We start from the raw sequence: 19,779 nt of genomic DNA on the forward strand, positions 1-19,779 counted from the left end.
ACACTGGCTCTCATGGTTATAGGAGAGGCTTCAAGGGTCTCCAAACCTGTATTGAGTAAGCACAGGACTGTGTGTTTGACCTGGAGACAGGTAACCCACAGGGATCCCTGAAGTTCACAGGTTTCAGATATAAACTGTATTAAATGTCTGTTTTTTTCACGTGGGGGCAGGCCCTAAATTCATTAATAAGACACCTAAAGTACAAGAATCAACAAATGGGATGAATTCAACTTAAAAAGTTTTTTTTCTCATCAAGAGAAATAATATGTAAGGAGAATAGGGAGCCTACATCCTGGAAACAAATTTTTCCCCCTCACACATCGGATAGAGCTCTAATCTCTAGAGTATAGGAAGAACTCAAAAATTTACACAACAACAACAAAAAAATAAATTAACCTGTCAACAAATGGGCCAAGGTCCTGAACAGATACTTCTGAGAAGAGGATATACAATCAATCAACAAATACATGAAAAAATGCTCACCATCTCTAGCAATCAGAGAAATGCAAATTAAAACTACTCTAAGATACCATCTCATTCCAATAAGAATGGCAGCCATTATGAAGTCAAACAACAATAAGTGCTGGGGAGGATGTGAAAAAAAAGGTACACTCATGCATTGCTGGTGGGACTGCAAATTGGTGCAGCCAATTTGGAAAGCAGTATGGAGATTCCTTGGAAAGCTGGGAATGGAAACACCATTTGACCAAGCTATTCCCCTTCTCGGACTATACCCAAAAGACCTAAAAAGAGAATACTACAGGGACACAGCCACATCAATGTTTATAGCAGCACAATTCACAGTAGCTAGACTGTGGAACCAATCTAGATGCCCTTCAATAGATGAATGGAGAAAAAAATGTGGCATTTATACACAATGGAATATTACTCAGCACTAAAAAATAACAAGATCATGGCATTTACAGGAAAATAGTTGGCATTAGAACAGATTATGCTAAGTGAAGTTAGTCAATCCCTAAAAAACAAATGCTGAATGTCTTCTCTGATATAAGGGATGTGACTCAAAATGGGATAGGGAGGAAGAGCTTGAGAAGAAGGTTACCACTAAATAGGAAAGAGAGGTGGGAGGGAAAAGGAGGGAGAAGGGGAATTGCACGGAAGATGGAAGGAAACCCTCATCGTTATACAGAATACATGTATGATGTTGTGAGGAGGAAAAAAAAGAAGTATATCACATTAGATTGGATAGAGAGATTTCAGGGGGTGGGGAAGGGGGGATAGGAAGGACAGCAGAATAAAATAGACATTATTATTGCTGTATGTATATATAGGTGAGTGTATGACCATTGTGAGTCTGCAACCTGTACAATCAGAAAAATGAGAAATTATACCCCATTTGATTCAAATGTATGAATTGTCAAGAGAATTGTACTGTCATGTGTAACTAATAAAAAATGTCTGTTTTATTATAGAAAAAGTAACAACTTTATATTGCTCTGACTTCCCAGACAAAAACAAGGTGGTGCCTGATGAAATCTTCTGTGAATTTCCTCAAGAATATTACAGTCCTCAGCACTGCAGTTATTAACAGACATGCTGTCTTCTAAGTTTCACAGTAACATTGAGGTAGATATAGATGCTATAATTATCCTACTAACTTCATTAAGTGCCATGGAATCAAGGACTTGGCCTATTCACTCTGTACTCCACACCTAGTATAGTGCCCAACACACAGAAGTTGATCAAGCAAAGTGGTTAAAGGACCCAAAGAAATTTTCAGACACAATTAAAAGTTTAAAAAACCCAGAAAAATATCCTAGGTTGTGTGGTGGCAAAGTGTGCCTGAATCTAGACCTCAGCACCAACATGCAGAGTAGACTCAACTCTAAGACACCATTAACACCGAAGTGGAACAAGTAACCTCAGCTTAGCCACCAGCCAGTGTGCAGGAGATAGTAGCTGGCTCAACAGACACCAGTGACCAGATAGCTGTCAGGTCCATGGTGAGCTGGGATTCTCTTTCATAGTTTTAACTAATTTGTGCTTGGGCATTAATTTTAATGGAATTCATATAAAAATCTCAAAGACAATTCTTCATAGAACTAGAAAAAGTAACCATGAAATTCATGTGGAAAAATAAGAGATTCAGAATAGCCAAAGCAATACTTAGCAAGAAGAGTGAAGTAAGACATATCATAATAGTATAGCTTAAACTGTACTACAGAGCCACAGTAACAAAATCAGCATTGGATTGGCACCAAAACAACACAGAGACCAATGAATGGTACAGAATAGAAGACACAGAGACAAACTCACAAAATACCGTTATATCATGCTAGACAAAGGCACCAAAAACATACATTAAATTTTAAAAAGTCTATTCAACAAGTGGTGCAGGGAAAATTGTAAAGCCACATAAAACAAAAAGAAAGTAAAACCCTCTCTCTCACTGTTTACAAAACTCAATTGAAAATGGATCAAAACTTAGGCACTAGAACAGAGAACCTGTCCTAATAAAAGAAAAAGTAGGCAAAAATCTTGACTATGACAGTCTAAGATCTGACTTCCTTAAGGAGACTCCTACATTCCAAGAAGTAAATTTAAGAATCAATAAACAGGATAGATTCAAACTAAAAAGCATATTCTCAGCAAAGGAAACAATCAATAATGTGAAAAGAGAGCCTACAGAATGGGAGAAAATCCTCCCCACATGTACCTCAGAGCATTAATCCCTAGGATATATGAAGAACTCAAAAAACATAACACCAATAAAAAAATAACCAAATCAATAAATGAGCTAAGGAACTGAACAGACACTTCACAGAAGAAGCAACAAATACATGAAAAAAATATTCAATGTTTAACCATTGGAGGAAAGCAAATCAAAACTACTCAAAGATTTCATCTCACCCCAGTCACAAACATGATTATCCAGAATACAATCATCAAGTAACAATAAATGTTGGCGAGAATGTGGGGAAAAGGTGCATGCACACATTGCTTCTGGGACTGCAAATTGGTGCAACCATTATGGAAAGCAGTATGGAGGTTCCTCAGAAAATGTGGAATGGAACCAACATCTGACACAGCTATCCCTTTCCTCATTTTATACACAAACAACTTAAAATCAACATATTACAATGACACAGCCACCTCATGTTTATAGCAGCTCAACTCATAATAGCTAAATTATGGAACTAACCTAGGTGCCTTTCAACAGATAAATTAATAAAGAAAATGTGGTGTGTATGAGTATAGATATACTCAAACACAAACACAACACACAAACACACACACACAAAAAAAAACAATTTCATACACACATATATATGATGGAATACAACTCAGCCTTAAAGAAGAATGAAATTATGACATTTGCTGGTAAATGGATGGAGCTTATCATGCTAAATGATAAGCCCATCCCAAAAAACAAAAGGTTGAAAGTTTTCCCTGATATGTTTATGCTAATCACAGTATGAGAAGGTGGGGGGAGTAGGAAAGTATACAGTTGCTTTAGATTGCATAGAAGAGTGAAGAGAGGGGAAGGAGTATATTGGGTAGAATGGATAGTAGAATGAATCAGACATTATCATCCAAAATACATATACAAATATACAACTAGTATGATGCTACATCCTGCACAACCAGAAACATGAGAAATCATACTACATTTATGTATGATATGTCAAAGTGCATCCCACTGTCATGTAGAATTAGAACAACTTTTTTAAAAAGTTGACTAAAGAAAACATAACAATTTGCAGAAAAATATATGACTACAGTATCTGCCCACAAATGGATTCACCTGGAGACAATCATGCTAATTAAGCTAAACCAGTTTACAAAAAACAAAGGACAAAGGTTTTCTCTGATATGTGGAAGCTAACTCACAACAGGAGGGGTGATAGGAACAGAAGTGCAGTAGATTAGACAATGGGGAATGGAGGGAAAGGAGAGGACATAAGCAAAGGAAAGACAGTGGAAAGACTCTGACACAGCTTTCCCATGTATATACGTGGAAGCAACACAAGGAATCCCACTGCCATGTACATCCTAAGAATGCAACTCTAAAAAGATAAAGTATAATTATACAAATATGGACTATATCAAAATGAATTTTATGGGCTAGGGTTGTGGCTCAGTGGTAGAGCACTTGCCTAGTATGTGTGAGGAACTGGGTTTAATTCTCAGTACTACATATAAATAAAATAAAATAAACAGTCCATTAACAACAAAAAATATTTTAAAAATGAATTTTATAACCAAACAACCAATAAGTGAAAATTAATAAAATGAAACATTTCCTAGGTTCCTTTAAACATTTTGATAACACTCAAATCAACTTCAAATGAATGGAAAGAAAAAGGGCTTTTAAGAGTGGGTATAGTCTCTCCCACTTTTCTGCCAAATGATTACACAACTATTGGGACAGACTTTTTCTGGCTTCTTACCTCCAGAACTGTGGGAAATAATCTTCTATTCTTTATAAATCTTATAATTTTCACTATTAGAAATTAAAATTAACAAATTTCAATATTTAGACTAATTATCTAAAATATAACACTACCTTTGAAACCGGAGTTCAAAGACGAAACTCCATGGCTTCTGCCGGAACTCCGGCGAAACTCCTGAAACTCCGGGGAACTCCAGGGCAGCAATCTGGATGGCCTCCACAGCTTCTCTTCCTCAGAACAGCCTCCAAGGGGTTTATATAGCACTTGGTCCAATGCTATTGGTCCAAACTTATGCTAATTAGGATTTGAAAGAAGTACCAATGAGATTGGCCCAAAGTTATGCTAATTGGGTTGGACACATATGAACGCCATTGGTCAGTCTCTTCCTAATATTCATAGTAGATTCATTCATAGAAGTAGCCCCAAATTCCCACACTGACAATGAATGAATGGCCTGGGAAGAGATCAATGGCAAATTCGCAAAGTGATTGCCTCTCATTCCCAAAGCCATGGGTTTGATCCCTGTTCCGAAAAGAAAAATGAAAAAAAAAAATTACAGATAAATCAACGTCAGCAAAAAGGAAATAAACAAACTTTATCAATACATAAATCTTATTCAAAAACATACCTGCTCTGAATTCTGCAGGATCTCTGTCAAGTGACTGCTTATCCTTTACCTCTTCAAAGCAATTTTTCCCAAAACTTGAGAGTCATGGACCATGTTTTAGTTATCTCTCTTCTGCACCTATGCCAGAGGTGACATGGATGTGTAGGATGTAATCCTGCTGAGGATCAAGGTCTCATTTGGGGCCAGCTTGGGAAGCATTGCTGGTGATATCAAATAATAGCTATTTATTAAAATTAAAATTCATGCATGAAAAAAATGATATAGAACAAAAAGTTCAACAAGAAGGTCAACAAGAAGGTCAACAGAAGCAAATAGGGCTGAGGTTGTGACTCGGTGATAGAACCCTTGTCTCCCACGTGTGAGGCACTGGGTTTGACTCTCAGTACCTTCTAGGAATAAATGAATAAAATAAAAGTCTAGAGATACCCACCAGAGCTCAGGCCCTTCCCAGATGCACTGGAGCTGCAGTGGGATGCTCAGGCCAAGCCCAGAATGCTTCTACTCACCTGCTGACAACAACGAGAGCTCATGTACAGTCCAGATCTGCCCCTGCTGACCTGGGCAGGAGGCCAGACACAAGGTAGGCCAGTGTCCATCCCTCAACTGGGAGACCTGCACCGAGCTCAGGTCTGGCCCAGGACCATGTCCCCATACTGGCAGACACCTGTTGGAGCTCAGGCTCTGCCCAGATCAGCCTCGCAAACCTGCATGGAGCCCAGGGAAGGGTAGGTCCAGGTTCATCCCAACACTGGCTGACCCTCCCCAGAGCTGAACCTTGGGCCATGACTGCTTCTGCCCACCAGCAGACCACTGCAGGAGCTCAGATCCAGTCCAGAGTCACCGTGAGGACCTGTGCAGGAGACGGGGCCCAGGGTAGCCCTAGTCCACTCACTAATCTTGAGACTGGCACCAAAGCTTAGGTTCTGCTCAGGACTGCCTCCACCCTCCAGCAGCTACCTCCAGAGCTCAGGTTTGGACCAGGACAGACTGCCCACCAACAAACACTCACTGGTGGCCAATCCTGGCCCATTTCAGCCTCGGCAACCTGAGTGGTAGCTGAAGCCCAGAGTAGGCCCTGGTCCATCCCACCACCAGCAGACCCCTGCTGTATCTCAGGCACCCACCAGATTAGCCTTGTAGATGTGCACAGGAGCCCGGGAAGAGGATAGCCCTGGGAGCATATGTCCAACGTCACCCCACCACCAGAGCTCAGGCTCGGCACAGGACTGACTCTGCCACAGGCAGAACCCTGCCAGAGCCTATACAAGTCCCAGATCGGCCTCACTACCCTGCACAGGAGCGCAGGTAAGGGGAGGCCCTGTTGCAACTCGCCACCTGCAGAACCCTGTCAGAGCTCCAGCTCTGCCCAGATCCAACTCAAAGACCTGGCAGGACAAAACCCGAGTCCAGGGTTTCCCTTGTCCTCCCAGTCATCAAGAGGCTTGCATCGGAATTCAGGCTCTGCCCAGGACCCACTCTGCCCACTGACAGACAGCTGCAGAACTTCAGCCCCAACCAAGATCAACCTCACTGACAGGCACGGGAGCCTAGTCCAAGGTAGACCTGATACCAGCTGAAATAAGCAGGCCCCAAGAAGAGCTCAGGCCAGACACAGGACCACCTCTGATCAACAAGTGGAGCTCAAATTCGGCCAAGATTGGCCTCGCTGACCTGCTTGGGGGCAGAGACAAAGATAGGCCCAATGTCATCTCGCCACATGCAAAACCCCACCAGACCTCCAGCTCTACCCAGATCCAACTCCATGATATGGCAAGAGATGAAGTCCTAGCCCAGGGTAGCCCAAGGCAATCCAGTAACCATAAGACTAGCAGTCTCTGCCCAAAAGTCTACTCTGCCAAAAGTCATTTTGGCAGCCACCTCCCCCACTGGATCTCAGGATCCAACCAGGTAAGCCTTGCAGATGTGCACAGGAACCCGGGAAGAGGTTAGCCCTGAAAAAAATATGGCCACCACCAGACCACCACCTGAGCTCAGGCTTCGCGCAGAATCGACTCTGCCCACAGGCAAAACACTGCCAAGCTCATACAAGGCCCAGATCGGTCTCTCTACGCTGCACAGGAGTCCAGGCAAGGGTAAGTGCGGGTTCATCCTGCCACCTACAGAACCCCACCCAAGCTGCAGATTTGCCCAGATCCAACTCAATGACCTGGGAGGAAAAGGAGCCCTCGACCAGGGTAGACCAAATCCATCCAGTCACCTTCAGACTGGCACCCAAGCTCAGGCTCCGCCCAGAACTGACTCCTCCCACAGTCAGACAGTCACCGAAGTTCAGCCCCAGTGCAGATCAACCTAGCTGACAGGAGCTGGAGCCTGACCCATGGTACACCTGGGAACATCTGCCACAAGCAGGCCCCAAGCAGCTCTCAGGCAAGACACAGGACCACCTCTGCCCACAGGCAGAGCTCAAACATGGCCAAGATTGGCCTCCCTGACCTGTGCTGGAGCCCCGGGAGGGAAGGCCCGGTTCCATCCTGCCACCTACAGAACACCACCAGAGCTCAGCTCTTCCCACATCCAACTCCATGACCTGGGAAGAGAGGAAGCCCGAGCCCAGGGTAGCCCACGGCAATCCAGTAACCATGAGACTAGCATCAGAGCTCAGGCTCCGCCCATGACTGACTCAGCCCACTGACAGACAGTCACTGAAGTTCAGCCCCAGTCCAGATCTCCATGGGACAGGCAAGCAAGCCTGGCCCAAGGTAGGCCTTGGACCAACTGCCACAAGCAGGCCCCAAGTAGCCCTCAGGCCAGACACAGGACCGTCTCTGCCCACAGGCAGAGCTCAAACGTGGCCAAGATTGGCCTTGCTGACCTGTGCAGGATTCTGTGCAAGGGGAGGCCCAGTTCCATCCAGCCACCTGCAGAATCCCACCAGAGCTCTCCAGCTCTATCCAGATCCAACTCGATGTCCTGGCAGGAGACAAAACAGGAACCCAGGTTAGCCCAAGTCGATCCAGTCATCATGAGACTGCACCAAAGCTCAGGCTCCGCCCATGAATGACTCCACCCACTGACAATCAGTCACCAAAGTATAACCCCACCCAGATCAGCAGTGCTGACAGGTGTGGGAGCCTGGTCCAAGGTAGGTCTGGGATCAACTGCCACAAGTAGACCCCTGGTAGAACTCAGGCCACACGCTCTACAGCCTCACCCCACAGGCAGATACCTTCTGGAGCTCTGGCTCTTCTCCAATCAGGCTAGTCCACCTACTTGGGAGCCCACGCATGGATAGACATAGTGCCATCCCGCCAGTGTCTGATCCCCGCTGGAGCTTAGACTCAGCCCAATACCACCTCTATCTATGATCAGATGCACACCAGACTCAGGCCCGGGCCAGGATTGCCTCTGCTCACTTGCTGACTCCTGCTGGAGCTTGGGCTCAGCCCACATTATCCTAGTAAACTTGTGGGAGTCCAGTAGTAGGCCTGAGTTTATTTTTCCACTACTAGATAGCAGGTGGAGCTTAGGCTTGGATCAGGATTGCCTCACCACCCTGCACTGGAACCTTGGCAAGTGTAGGACTGGTTCCATCCCACCACCTGCACACCTCACCTGGACCTCAAGCTCTGCCCAGGAGCCAGACCCTAGGGAAAGCCCTGGTTTTACCTGCCACCACCTGACATCTGTGGTTCTTAGGCTCAGCCCAGGACTTCCTCCATTCATTGCCAGACATCTTTGGGAGCTCAGGATCACCCCAGATCAGTGAGGACAACCTGCAGTGGAAGCCTGAACACGGAATGGCCACAGGTCCATTTCCCCACCAGCCAACCACTGCAGGAGCTTATGCCTAGATCTGATCTGCCTGGCCAAACTCTCCTGAGCTCATGCTCAGGGTAAGCCTAGGACCATCCCACTACTGGATGACCTCTTCTGGAGCTCAGGCTCTGCCAGATCAGCCTATTGCAACTGCATGGGTGTCCTTACCTATGGTAGGCCTGAGTCCATCAAGCCACCAGCAGACCCTCACCAGATTTGAGGCTCAACCCAGGACTATCTCAGTTCACTGGCAGACACTTCCAGAACTCAGGCAGGGCCCAGGACTGTATGCACCCATCAGCAGACTCCCAATGGAGCTCAGGTAAGACCAGATCCTCCTCATGGATCTGCATGGCTGCCAGGACCCTAATTAGGTATGGATCAATCCCACCAGGGGAAACCCCCCAGGAGCTGATGAAAAAATAAATAGCCAAAACAATAAATAAATAAAGGAAGGAAGGAAAAAGAAAGAAAACTAGCTCATTCATATTCTTGATTTTACTCACATTTACTTTCAGTAGGACTTCTTGGATTGACTCTATTCTTCAATGCAAGAGACTTAGCTATATTACCTAAGCCTGATTTGGGTGACCCAAATGTTATCCATGTAAAAATTAAACATGATTGTAAAATATTGAAGATTTCTTCCCTGACTTTCACCAATATCAATCATATTCACCAGAATACCCCATCTAAAAAATTTGATTTCACATCTGAAATTTGGAAATAGAACCAGAATTTCCAAGCTGGCAAAGGGTTCTCTACATGAGGCAAAATTGTTCCCAGTTGGTAGAAAACAGTATTTTGGTGATGTTCCTTTGGGTTTCTGAACAGTTCACTAGAGGTTAATCATATATGGAGCTCGTAAAATTCAAGAAAAAGAAACAAACACCTTAATAAAAATGGGAAAAGACAAATGTAGGCTGTTTATAAAATATCACATACCATACACTTGAGATGGCATTTCATGTCAATATAGTAATCCAAAGAATATATAAAGTACATTTATGTGTTTACATATCACATAAAAAGAATAAAGAGAATGAGAAAACCTAATGTTGACAGTGTTGGAAAATGGAATTGTCATGCTCTGATAATTGCAATGAAAAATTTTCATAACCCTTCTGCAGAGAAGTTTAAAATATATACCAAAATTTGAAGTGCACTCTTTTCTTTAACCCAAGAATTCCAACTCAAATAACTTATGTATAGTTATTGTGGCAAATTTTAAAATTTCACCATGAAATTGATCATTGTAATCAAGGTCCCCATTGGCCAGGGATCAGACCTCAGGTCCCTGGGGAAAGTCATTGGGCACCATTGCATTGCTCACACCCATGCCTTTCCTGGGGGTTGCTTACAATCATAAAAAGACAACCCTCCTTCCAGAGATGTCTCTCTCAGCTCTTGGGTCATAGTTTCACTGGATTGGTAACATTTTTTCCATTAAACTCTAGGACATTCTTATATATTTTGGAAATTCAGATTCAAGTGTTTCCTCACATCTACAGGTTGTCTCCTTCGCTGATTTTTGTCCCCTTCTGTAGTATGGGCAGATATTGTCCATTATCTATTTTTGCTTTTGTTGTCTGTGCTATAGGTGTTGTATCAAGAAAGAAAGAAAGAAAGAAAGAAAGAAAGAAAGAAAGAAAGAAAGAAAGAAAGAAAGAAAGAAAGAAAGAAAGAAAGAAAGAGAGAGAAAGAGAGAAATAAAAAGAAAGAAAGAGAAACAGAAAGAGGATGGAAGGAAGGAAGGAAGGAAGGAAAAAAAGAAAAAAGAAAGAAATCTTTGACAAGACTAATGAGAATGACTGGACAATGAAGGTTTTTTTTCTCCTGTTTTTTTCTAGGAAATTTGTAGCCATAGGTCTCACACAGGTCCGCCTTGCCAACCTGCACAGGAGATGGTGCCCAGGGTAACACAGGGTCCATTCCTCCACCAACTGACCCCTGCTGGATCTCAGGTTCTGCCTAGATCTACATTGCCAACATGCCCAATAGCCAGGGGACAGGGTAGCCTGGGTCCATAAAACCTCTGTGAGATCTCCACCAGAGCTCAGGTTTGGCCTGGACAACCTGCACCCACCAGCCGACCATGCTGGAGCTCAGGAATACCTTTGCCCAGTGGAACTCTCTCCAGAACTCAGGCATGGCCCAGGATCTCCTCTGGCCACAGACAGACACCGGCTGGGGCTCAGTACTGGCCCAGATCAGCTTCTATGACCTGAATGGGAGGAGGAGCACAGGGTAAGCCCTGGTCTTTCATGCTACCTGCAGAACCCAACAGGAGCTCAGTCTCTGCCCAGATTGACCATGCAGATTTGCAAGGGAGCCTCAGCACAGGTTAGGCCTAAGTTCATCCCGCCAACAGGAAACACTGGCTGGAGCTTAGCATCCACCCAGGATCACCTCTGCCAACAGGAAGACATGTTCTGGAGCTCATACACAGCCCAGGTCCTCCTCAATGACCTGTGCAGGAGCAAGAGTTCAGGGTAGGCCCAGGGTTATCCCACCACCTGCAGAACCCCACTGGAGCTCTTGCTCCTCCAAGATCTGCCTTGCTGACATGCATGGGAGCCCACTGCACAGGATAGCCCTTGATCTACCCCGCCACCAGAAGATCCCCTGCAAGAGCTCAGGACTGGCCCAGATCTTTGCCAACCTGCATGCCTGCCAGGGCTCAGATAAGGTGCAAGTCAATCCCTCCACCAGGAAAGTCCCCAGGAGCTCAACAAGAAACAAATAGCCTAGATAGATAGATAATAGGTACACTTAATCATGTACCTATTAGTTTCATTCACTGGTGCTATATTTCTCCACATAAGTCATGTAAAAGAGACCATTCCTTTAATTATGAAAGCTCAAATATCAGAAGCAGGTCTCTTCTTTAGTTTTGAGAATTTTGATTTTTGTAATAACAGCCCAATTATTTAGGTACATATAAATATGTACTGTGTATGACTTCATTTTTGGACCTAATACTTCTTTATTTTTCTGCAAATTGCCAGTTTTTAATATTGTTTTATTTTATTTAACTGACATTTTCAGAACTATACACAAAGTTGGAACCTGATTCAATAAATGATGTCATATTTAGAAGGGCCTTTCATGTTTTTTCTGAAGCTATAACTTTTTATAGGACTGTATCATGGTATTTAGGCATTTTAGTCCTGTTTTCAACCTGAAATTACCTTACTTCCAGGTTCTTGGTGTCAAACATGAAATACACTAGGAACTATTCTCCAGTAATAGTTAGGAAGAAGTAGTTCTGTATTAACATTAGTAAGGGATCATCAGTCCATCTTATACAGACCATAAAGGTAGATTTGTCTTCCACTCATTTAGAGCGAGTAATGTTTTATGCTGGAAAGTAAAAATTATAGGATTGATTTAACAACCAGTGTTACTATTGAGGGAAAACAGATTAGATTTATTGAACTTGTAGAGATTCTTTTTCAATGCCCATTTTCTCATTTAAAATAATCATGGGCTCAAGTATCATTGAAAGTCTTCACTGGCCATCAATTCTGATTAAGCTGCCTCTTATACTTAAGAAGAAAATTATATTACTGCATTTATTTTAGACTTAAATATATACTCTTTACAAAAAAAAAACAAAGAGCATATTTAACACTTGAAAAAAAAAGCTTTAAAAACTAATTCTTAATTAGGGAATTTTTAATAAATATTCTTTCTTGGTCTCTTTCAGTGAAATATTGTTTGAAGTGTTGTCTGTAGACTGGTCCAGTTTTGTAAATTGTTACTTATTGGCAATGATATAGAAATTGAGGTTAAGAACTTCAAACAAGTATAGTAGTTTCACAGAGTCATTTTATGACTATCGAATCTAACAGTAACAAAATTTGGAGTTATGTCTTTGTTTCTTCAATTCAATGTCCTAATAATTCATCTCTAATTTACAAATGTCTCCCTGAAAACAAAACAAAGGACACTCTCCATATCAGTGAACCACAGAAAAATGGGTATAAAATAAAGAAGTTGTAAGGGAAAACAGGGACAGAATGAACTTATATTACGGTTTCCAATTTCTACAAGTTTCCTGAGAACTGGTTTATTTTTTGTATTTGAAATCTCCTATTTCCATGACCTTTATTAGTTGTGTTTTCTGATTAACTCTTAATATGCTCTAGTTATTCATTTTTTTATGGAAAAACTAGCTGATTTTTATTATTAATGCCAAACAAGATTTTAAACCAATTAAAATATTTCATTAAGCATAAAGTTACTTTCACATTTGCTACAATCACAGTAAATATGTTTCTTTGTATAAAGGGACAGCCTTTGTTTGGAGTTTAAAATATCCCCAACTGCAAGATTACATACATAAAACTCTGTTTGTTGCTCATATAATAGTACATTAATCAAATTAAATGTTATACTCTAGAATAAGGTAAAATGGAAATAATTTGCTCATAAGATTAATATTTAAACCATCTTTATTTACAAAATACTATCCTAAAAATTATATCTTCATTAAGCTTCAATTGGAGCAAAAGTATAAACACTTAAATAAAAGCTGTTACTTAAACTATAAATGAGAGATAAGTTACTTTTGAAAGAAGATACAAAATATTGTCAAGTTTCTTGTGTTTCTGGATGTTCAGTAGCAGGTTCACTTGAAAGTGGAATCAACCTTGAAGGGAATTCACTTCGGTTTTCAGAATGCAGGGGTGGGAAGTGGGGGAAGAAATCCATCTCTTGGGCGGAGATAATGAGGAAAACACCATGGGAATGGAGGGGGTGGTGGAAAATATTCTCGAGATGCTCCATACATATTTCTTGGAGGAGGTGGGGGGAAAAAAAAGGTCCTTTTCTCATGAAATGACTCCTTGGATCCACTGGAAACAATGGACCTCTGATTGGAAGGAAAGGTGATAAAGCAAATCCAGAGCCAGTTTCTTGGTTTTCAGCAGGAAGAGATGAATCAGATACATTGGAATCACCAAGATCAACTTTGGTATCATTTCTACTGGATTCAATATCTGAAGACATAGACCCATCAATTTTTTCCAAAGGCAGCAGAGTGGAACTTTTGAATTCTGCTGATACATATGGTCTACCAGATTTAAAATAACATCCACCTTGCTTTTGAAGAGGAATCTTTGGATCAGAATATGGTTGGTCTGGTGGAGGGATCATATCATATGGGCCAGTTGACATGGAGGTGCCAGAGGCCTAGTGTCAGAAGGTGCTCTCTGAGGATCAGTTAACCTATCAGTTTGATTCTCTTCTTTCCTTGCTAGTAGGATTGTCAAGAGAATTCTCTGGGCCCTTTGAGTCTCTTCCTTCTACCACTGGCACCAAAGGTGAGAGTATATGTGGACCATTCTTTTCCACATAAGAAGGTCTTATTTCACATGAAGGCTGACCCAATGGTGAGGGACAATTTGGGGAATGCTCTCTGCCAAAGGCTGCATTTGAAACATCAAGTGCTGAAGAATCTTTTTCTGCAATTTAAATTTTAACTCCATTTCAGTTCATTTTTGTCTGTTGTGAGCCTTTTGTTTTCTTAAATCACTGAGGTTTCTTTCAGCACTCTGAGCAGCCAACTCATTACCATGTGCTTTTTCTCATAGTATATAACATGCCCCTGATAAAAATGAATGGTTCTCTCCAATTCTTCTTGAAGATCATTTGCTCACTTTCTGTAGGTCTCCAGTGGTTTAGATGTATGGCTGATCTTTGCTTCCACTTTGAAAAATTTCTCTTCTTGCTTTACCTGGTAATTCTTTTCTCCTATTAATTTCCTTTGCAGTTCCATTACATTTTCTTTATATAGTTCCATCATAACTTTAATTTTCTGCTGAAGAGTCTGATTCTCACTTTCAAACTGTGTATTTTCTGCTTGCAGAGATGCTTGTTTTTCTTAAGATTTTTAATATGCTGTATATTGTCTTCCATTGTTTCAATTACTTCAGATAATAAATTAAAAATTTGATTTCTTTCTCTTTCTAAGGGTTTAAAAGAGGCCTTTATCTTAGCAACATAAATCAGTTTCTTCAAAGTCCCTTTTGGCTGATCTTCTAAGTGAGTACCAATTTCTGATCCACTCTCCATTTCCAACTCCAAGTTACCATCATCTATTAGGTCTTCTCCAACCACAGAAGCCCAATCTTTCATATGTATCCAAGTGTTCAGAGACTTAATGTGATTTTCTTTATTTCTTAGAAATTGTTCTGCATGTACTTTAGAGTGATCAAGTGTCATTTTTTTATTTATTGAGGCCGTTCACTTTTTCTTTCCATACCTCAACTTCTTGTAAAAGCTGTTTATGACTTTCCTGAAGTTGGGAATTTACATTCAAATCCTCTTTTATTGCTATAATAACTGCTTCTTTATTCATTTTAAATAATCTCAAGTTTTTTCTTACCTTGAGATTTGAGGGATTTTGATTCATATTCTAGGGACTTAATTCTTTTTAACATATCCACCATCAATTCATCCTCTTGAAAATGTTTAGTTTTCTCTTATTTTACCTCTTTTTCTAGAATGGTTATTTCATCCTCAAGTTTAGATTCAGACCTATCCAGGTTTTTATATATTGTCTCCAAATTTTCTGCTTTTATCGACATCTTCTCTAAAATGGCATCCTTTAAAGATGACTCTAAGCCTTTACCCTCTCTTTGGACAAGGCTAACTTTTTCAAGTAGTTCACATTTTTCTTCAATTAGTCCAGAAAGTTTTAGAGCAAGCTTCTTTTTTCTCTTCTCATGTAATGCCTGCTTCTCACAGACTGATAACTTTTCCACAAAAACAAGAGAACAACAGAAAATCCAATAGCTGTGCATATCACCAACTCCCATGGACAGCCATAAGGACTAGGGTGTGTTTCCATGTCTTCAAACAAGGCAGACCACAATCCTGCTTACTTCTTCCAGGACCATACCAAGTAGGGCTGAAGGGCAGCTGTTGCCTCTCCTTCACACTAAGGCTACTTTGGCTATTCCCTCCACAACCACACCATTCTCAGGCACACCCAAACTGGCTGTGAACACTCAGGCCTTTGGTCAGGAAGAAACCTGCAACAGGCAATGGAGCAGACCATTGTAAACCTGTGAGTGGGGGAGGGAGCATGGGCATGGGGAGCCCTGGTCATGGGTTCCCAGGGGCCTAGCACATTCACAGTGCCTGTCAGAGAAGTCTTGGCCCCTTCACTATGCTGTGAATCTGGTAGCATCACAGTTTCAAGCCTATCTCAATCAAGCCAGAGAGGAATCCTCCCCAGGTCACCCATCCTTTGGTTTGGTTTAGGCAGGCCAAGGCAGAACTTATTGTGTGCCATTCTGTACAGTCATAATATCACCCACTTTGATGTCACTAAAATTCTAAAGCTCTGTAAAATTTTAAAGAGATAATACATCATATATTTATATTTGTTCCACTTGTTCTTTTGTTTTAATGACTCATTCCTTTCCCTCCCCTCCTGTCCCCTATCTTTTTCTCTCCTTCCTTCCTTCCTTCCTTCCTTCCTTCCTTCCTTTCTTCCTTCCTTCCTTCCTTCTCCTGTCCCTTTTCTTGCAGTTTTGGTGGTTAAATTTCAAGTCCTAGTACATGCTGGGCAAGCTCTCTAGCACTTAGCTACATCTCCAGGCCTGTTGACACTTTCTATAGAAGCCATGTGAATTATTGCCATAAAAAACCTCTTGTGTTAGACTATTTTAAAAGTAATTTTAGAAGAGTGAAAACATGGGCACAAATCAGTTTTGATAAGTTATTTTTAAGTACTACAGCATATGTAATGTTTCTAAAAAGAAAGATCTTAAAACTTGAGTTGGTTTTCATGTCAGTTTTTGTAGACTACTATTTATTTAAGAGTCATCAAAATCTTTTTTCAGATGTTCTTTTCACTTATCATAGGATGTAAATACTTCTAAGCAATCTGGTCATTATAAACATATACCAATGAGAAGGATAAGATAAGTGATTTTGGGGATCAAAGAAAACAGAATAAAATGTTGCATGGGATTCTCACACAGAGACAATGAACACGAGAGTATTCAATAGGAAGCAGTGTTTATTTGTGTGTATCCAACCTCAGTGAATTATTATTCAAAGGCTGAGCATTTAGTGTAGGGTGTGATCCCTTATATATTCTGGTTAGTTTTCTTTTACATACTAGCCTTTGTCTTCATATAAGGTAATATACATTCTTGTTTGGGTATTCTATTTCTATAATACAAAATAGCAAGAATGTTCAAAACTGTTTTCCAGAGGGCTCACAATGACACAGATGGCATCATATTCTCTTTCCTTTGTTCTGACAAATATGTAGCACAAAATGTAGCTCAGTGTTAAAGCACCCCTGGCTTCTATTCCCAGTACCAAACAAATGGCAGATGCACTTAATTTAGGGAAGACAATTTAGTATTATAATGAGGTAGAGTGAGCAAAGTTTACCCCAGGTCACTTAAAAGAAGAGCTGTATATCTTGATTGGTTTAAGTTGGTTCTTCCGGGCCTTTACTAAAGAGCAGCTTCTGAAACAAAGAAATAACTTCAAGTGATGATAGCAGTGAGCAGTTTTCTACTTGCAATCTGATGGGGAGAAAAGTTTGAATCAGGGAAGAACTTGACATCTGGATCCCTTGGTGGATCTCCTTTCTCTTAGGCTATTCTAACCAATTCCCTGGCAGCACCTTGAGTATCTAAGATGCAGAGAGTTTGAATGGCCTCGGAATCTAAGGCATTGAGCTCTGATCCCAGGCCCTCACCTCACTCCTTATCTCTGGGTTGTGGTTATTCTCTAGGGTACCTCAAGGCCCTTATTTTGGAGAATTTCACTTCCAACCCACCTCTATGCCCTCAAGTTCAATGAGGGCTTTGATTGCAGTATCTGGAATTGGGAAGGAGTTTCTTCAGGCAGGAGATTCAGCCTTACAAGCAGGCTGTCTTGACATTGACCCTACAGAAGGCAGTGCCCTTGTAGACTCCCAGTAGACCACCTTTGGGCTGTAACTTATGGGGTTGAGTCTTAGCATTTTTTGCCAGACAGGTATTTCTCCCTGGTGCCCAAAATCTCCCTCCCTGAGGTAATAGTTACACTTTGATGGAGGCTGAAGGCTATCTAGGTGCCAGCCACTCACTTTTCTCACTTCCTCTGCCCACTGATATCAGAATCAGCTTTATCTCTCACGCCTATTGTCCAAGGCCCAGGTGACTCAGGAGGCTTTAAAGGTTAGTTGAATTCTGCAAAGGGACACCTTTGTTTTGAGAGGCTGCAGTGATAGGAATCACCTGCACATTTTTTTTAGACCTTCTTGACAGTGGGGTTGTGATGGGTGCAGGCAGGAATTCCTTTAGATCCATTGTCATTTGTGGCTAGAGACAGACACAGAAGCCTGTTGTCCTGGCCTAGAGAAAGCATATTTGGCACACTGTAGAGAAATTTTTGGTTAGGGGTACAAAAGGTGTGGGGAAGCTTGAAAACACCTTTGAAGACTTTCCGGGGACACTTGGTGAGAGGTGGCAACATGAGAGGCAGGGCTCCTGACCCGCCAGCTCATGAGCCATCACTGCTCAATAGCCATAGATTAAAAGCCACATCTTCATGCAATGGCAACTGCTAAGTGGTGACTGAAGGAGAGAAGGCCAGAGCAGTTCAGGTCTTGGTGGATCCAGCAGTGATATCAATCTTGCTGGCCACTGATTGGTATAAATCAAGAGGTGGTAGCTAAGCTCTCCAGGCCCTGAGTGTGGATAAGGGCAGAGATACAATCTGATACAAATAGCTGCTTCTTATTCTATGACTTCTGACCTTTTCTGAGTATCACACCTAGATTCTGGCATGAGAAGAATCATATGTAATGGAAGAGAAATTGTCACCAAGAGACAACTTGTGAGTTGTCCAAGTCACACATCTCAGAAGTGGGTCAACCCGGTTGAATTCAGGCCCAGTCCCTCACACCTCAGCTCAGGGAGCTGCTGTCAGTGGTGGGTCAGCAGCTCTAAGGGATGGTCCTGGTGACCACTGTGTGCTGTCCCCAGTGGCAGTGTTTTGCATTCACTGTGCTCTGCCATCCTCCTAAGGACCTTGGGTAAAGGTGATTTGCATTGTATAGGAGAGAAAATAGAAACCCCAAGGTGTGCTGGGATTTTGCAATGAGCACACAATTAGTAAGCACCAACAGGGGATAGTCCAGGGCATCTACAAGCTCTTTGTTCATGGCCCTGGCCTCATGACTTTTTATTGATGAGAAAGCTTTTGGAAATCAGGAGTAGACCTGCCTGTGTGGGAGGGAGATGGAGGTGGAAAGTGGAATCTGACCCAGTTCCTGTGTCTGTAGCACCTGTGAGGTTGGCTTTGACTCCTATGAGTCATGTAATTTTTAGTAAATATTTAAAATATTTTCTGCTGTTGGGGTCAAATTCAAGGTCCTTCTGCATGCTATGTGCAGACTCACCACTGAGCTACTTCCCTAGCTCCTTATCAGATTTAGGAGGAAGTTTTCCTATTTCCTTAGGTTATCCAAGATGAACTGAATAAATACCATGAATTTCTGGGACTTATTGGAAAACTATTGTCAAAGATAAAGATATGCAAGTTTTCTCTATCACTGCCAATTTCTGTCTTCAGAAGGCTAGTGTTGATATACATCATGGCAGTGTTGAGTATAGAAGAAGCAGTCTTGAGTGCTGTTAATGAGCTAGAAAGAGTTGCTGTTCCTAATGTCTTACTGTAGGAAAGACCCAGTTGCTGTGTTATGACAGGACAACTAGTCCAGGGCTTCCCCTGTCTCCAGGCTGAAGGATGACTTTTAAGCCTGTCCAATCTGTTGCACACCAACACTGGTGTCACATACAGTGGAAGTGAGTAACTAAGTAAATGAAGTGGAAGAAGCCAAGGACACTCTCGGACCAAGCCTGTGGGCCATAAGCTGGTTGGTATGTCCGTGAGGCTAGGAATAATGTTCTGCTCTAAAATGGTTTATCTGATTGGTCT

General features: G+C 41.9%; 1 pseudogene; it reads right to left on the reverse strand.

Annotated features, from left to right (window-relative positions):
- Positions 1 to 19,779, reverse strand: part of LOC143641633 (cTAGE family member 15-like) — a 108,269-nt pseudogene that overhangs the window by 31,006 nt on the left and 57,484 nt on the right.

This window comes from Callospermophilus lateralis, chromosome 4, assembly GCF_048772815.1.
Source record: "Callospermophilus lateralis isolate mCalLat2 chromosome 4, mCalLat2.hap1, whole genome shotgun sequence".
Taxonomy (NCBI): domain Eukaryota; kingdom Metazoa; phylum Chordata; class Mammalia; order Rodentia; family Sciuridae; genus Callospermophilus; species Callospermophilus lateralis.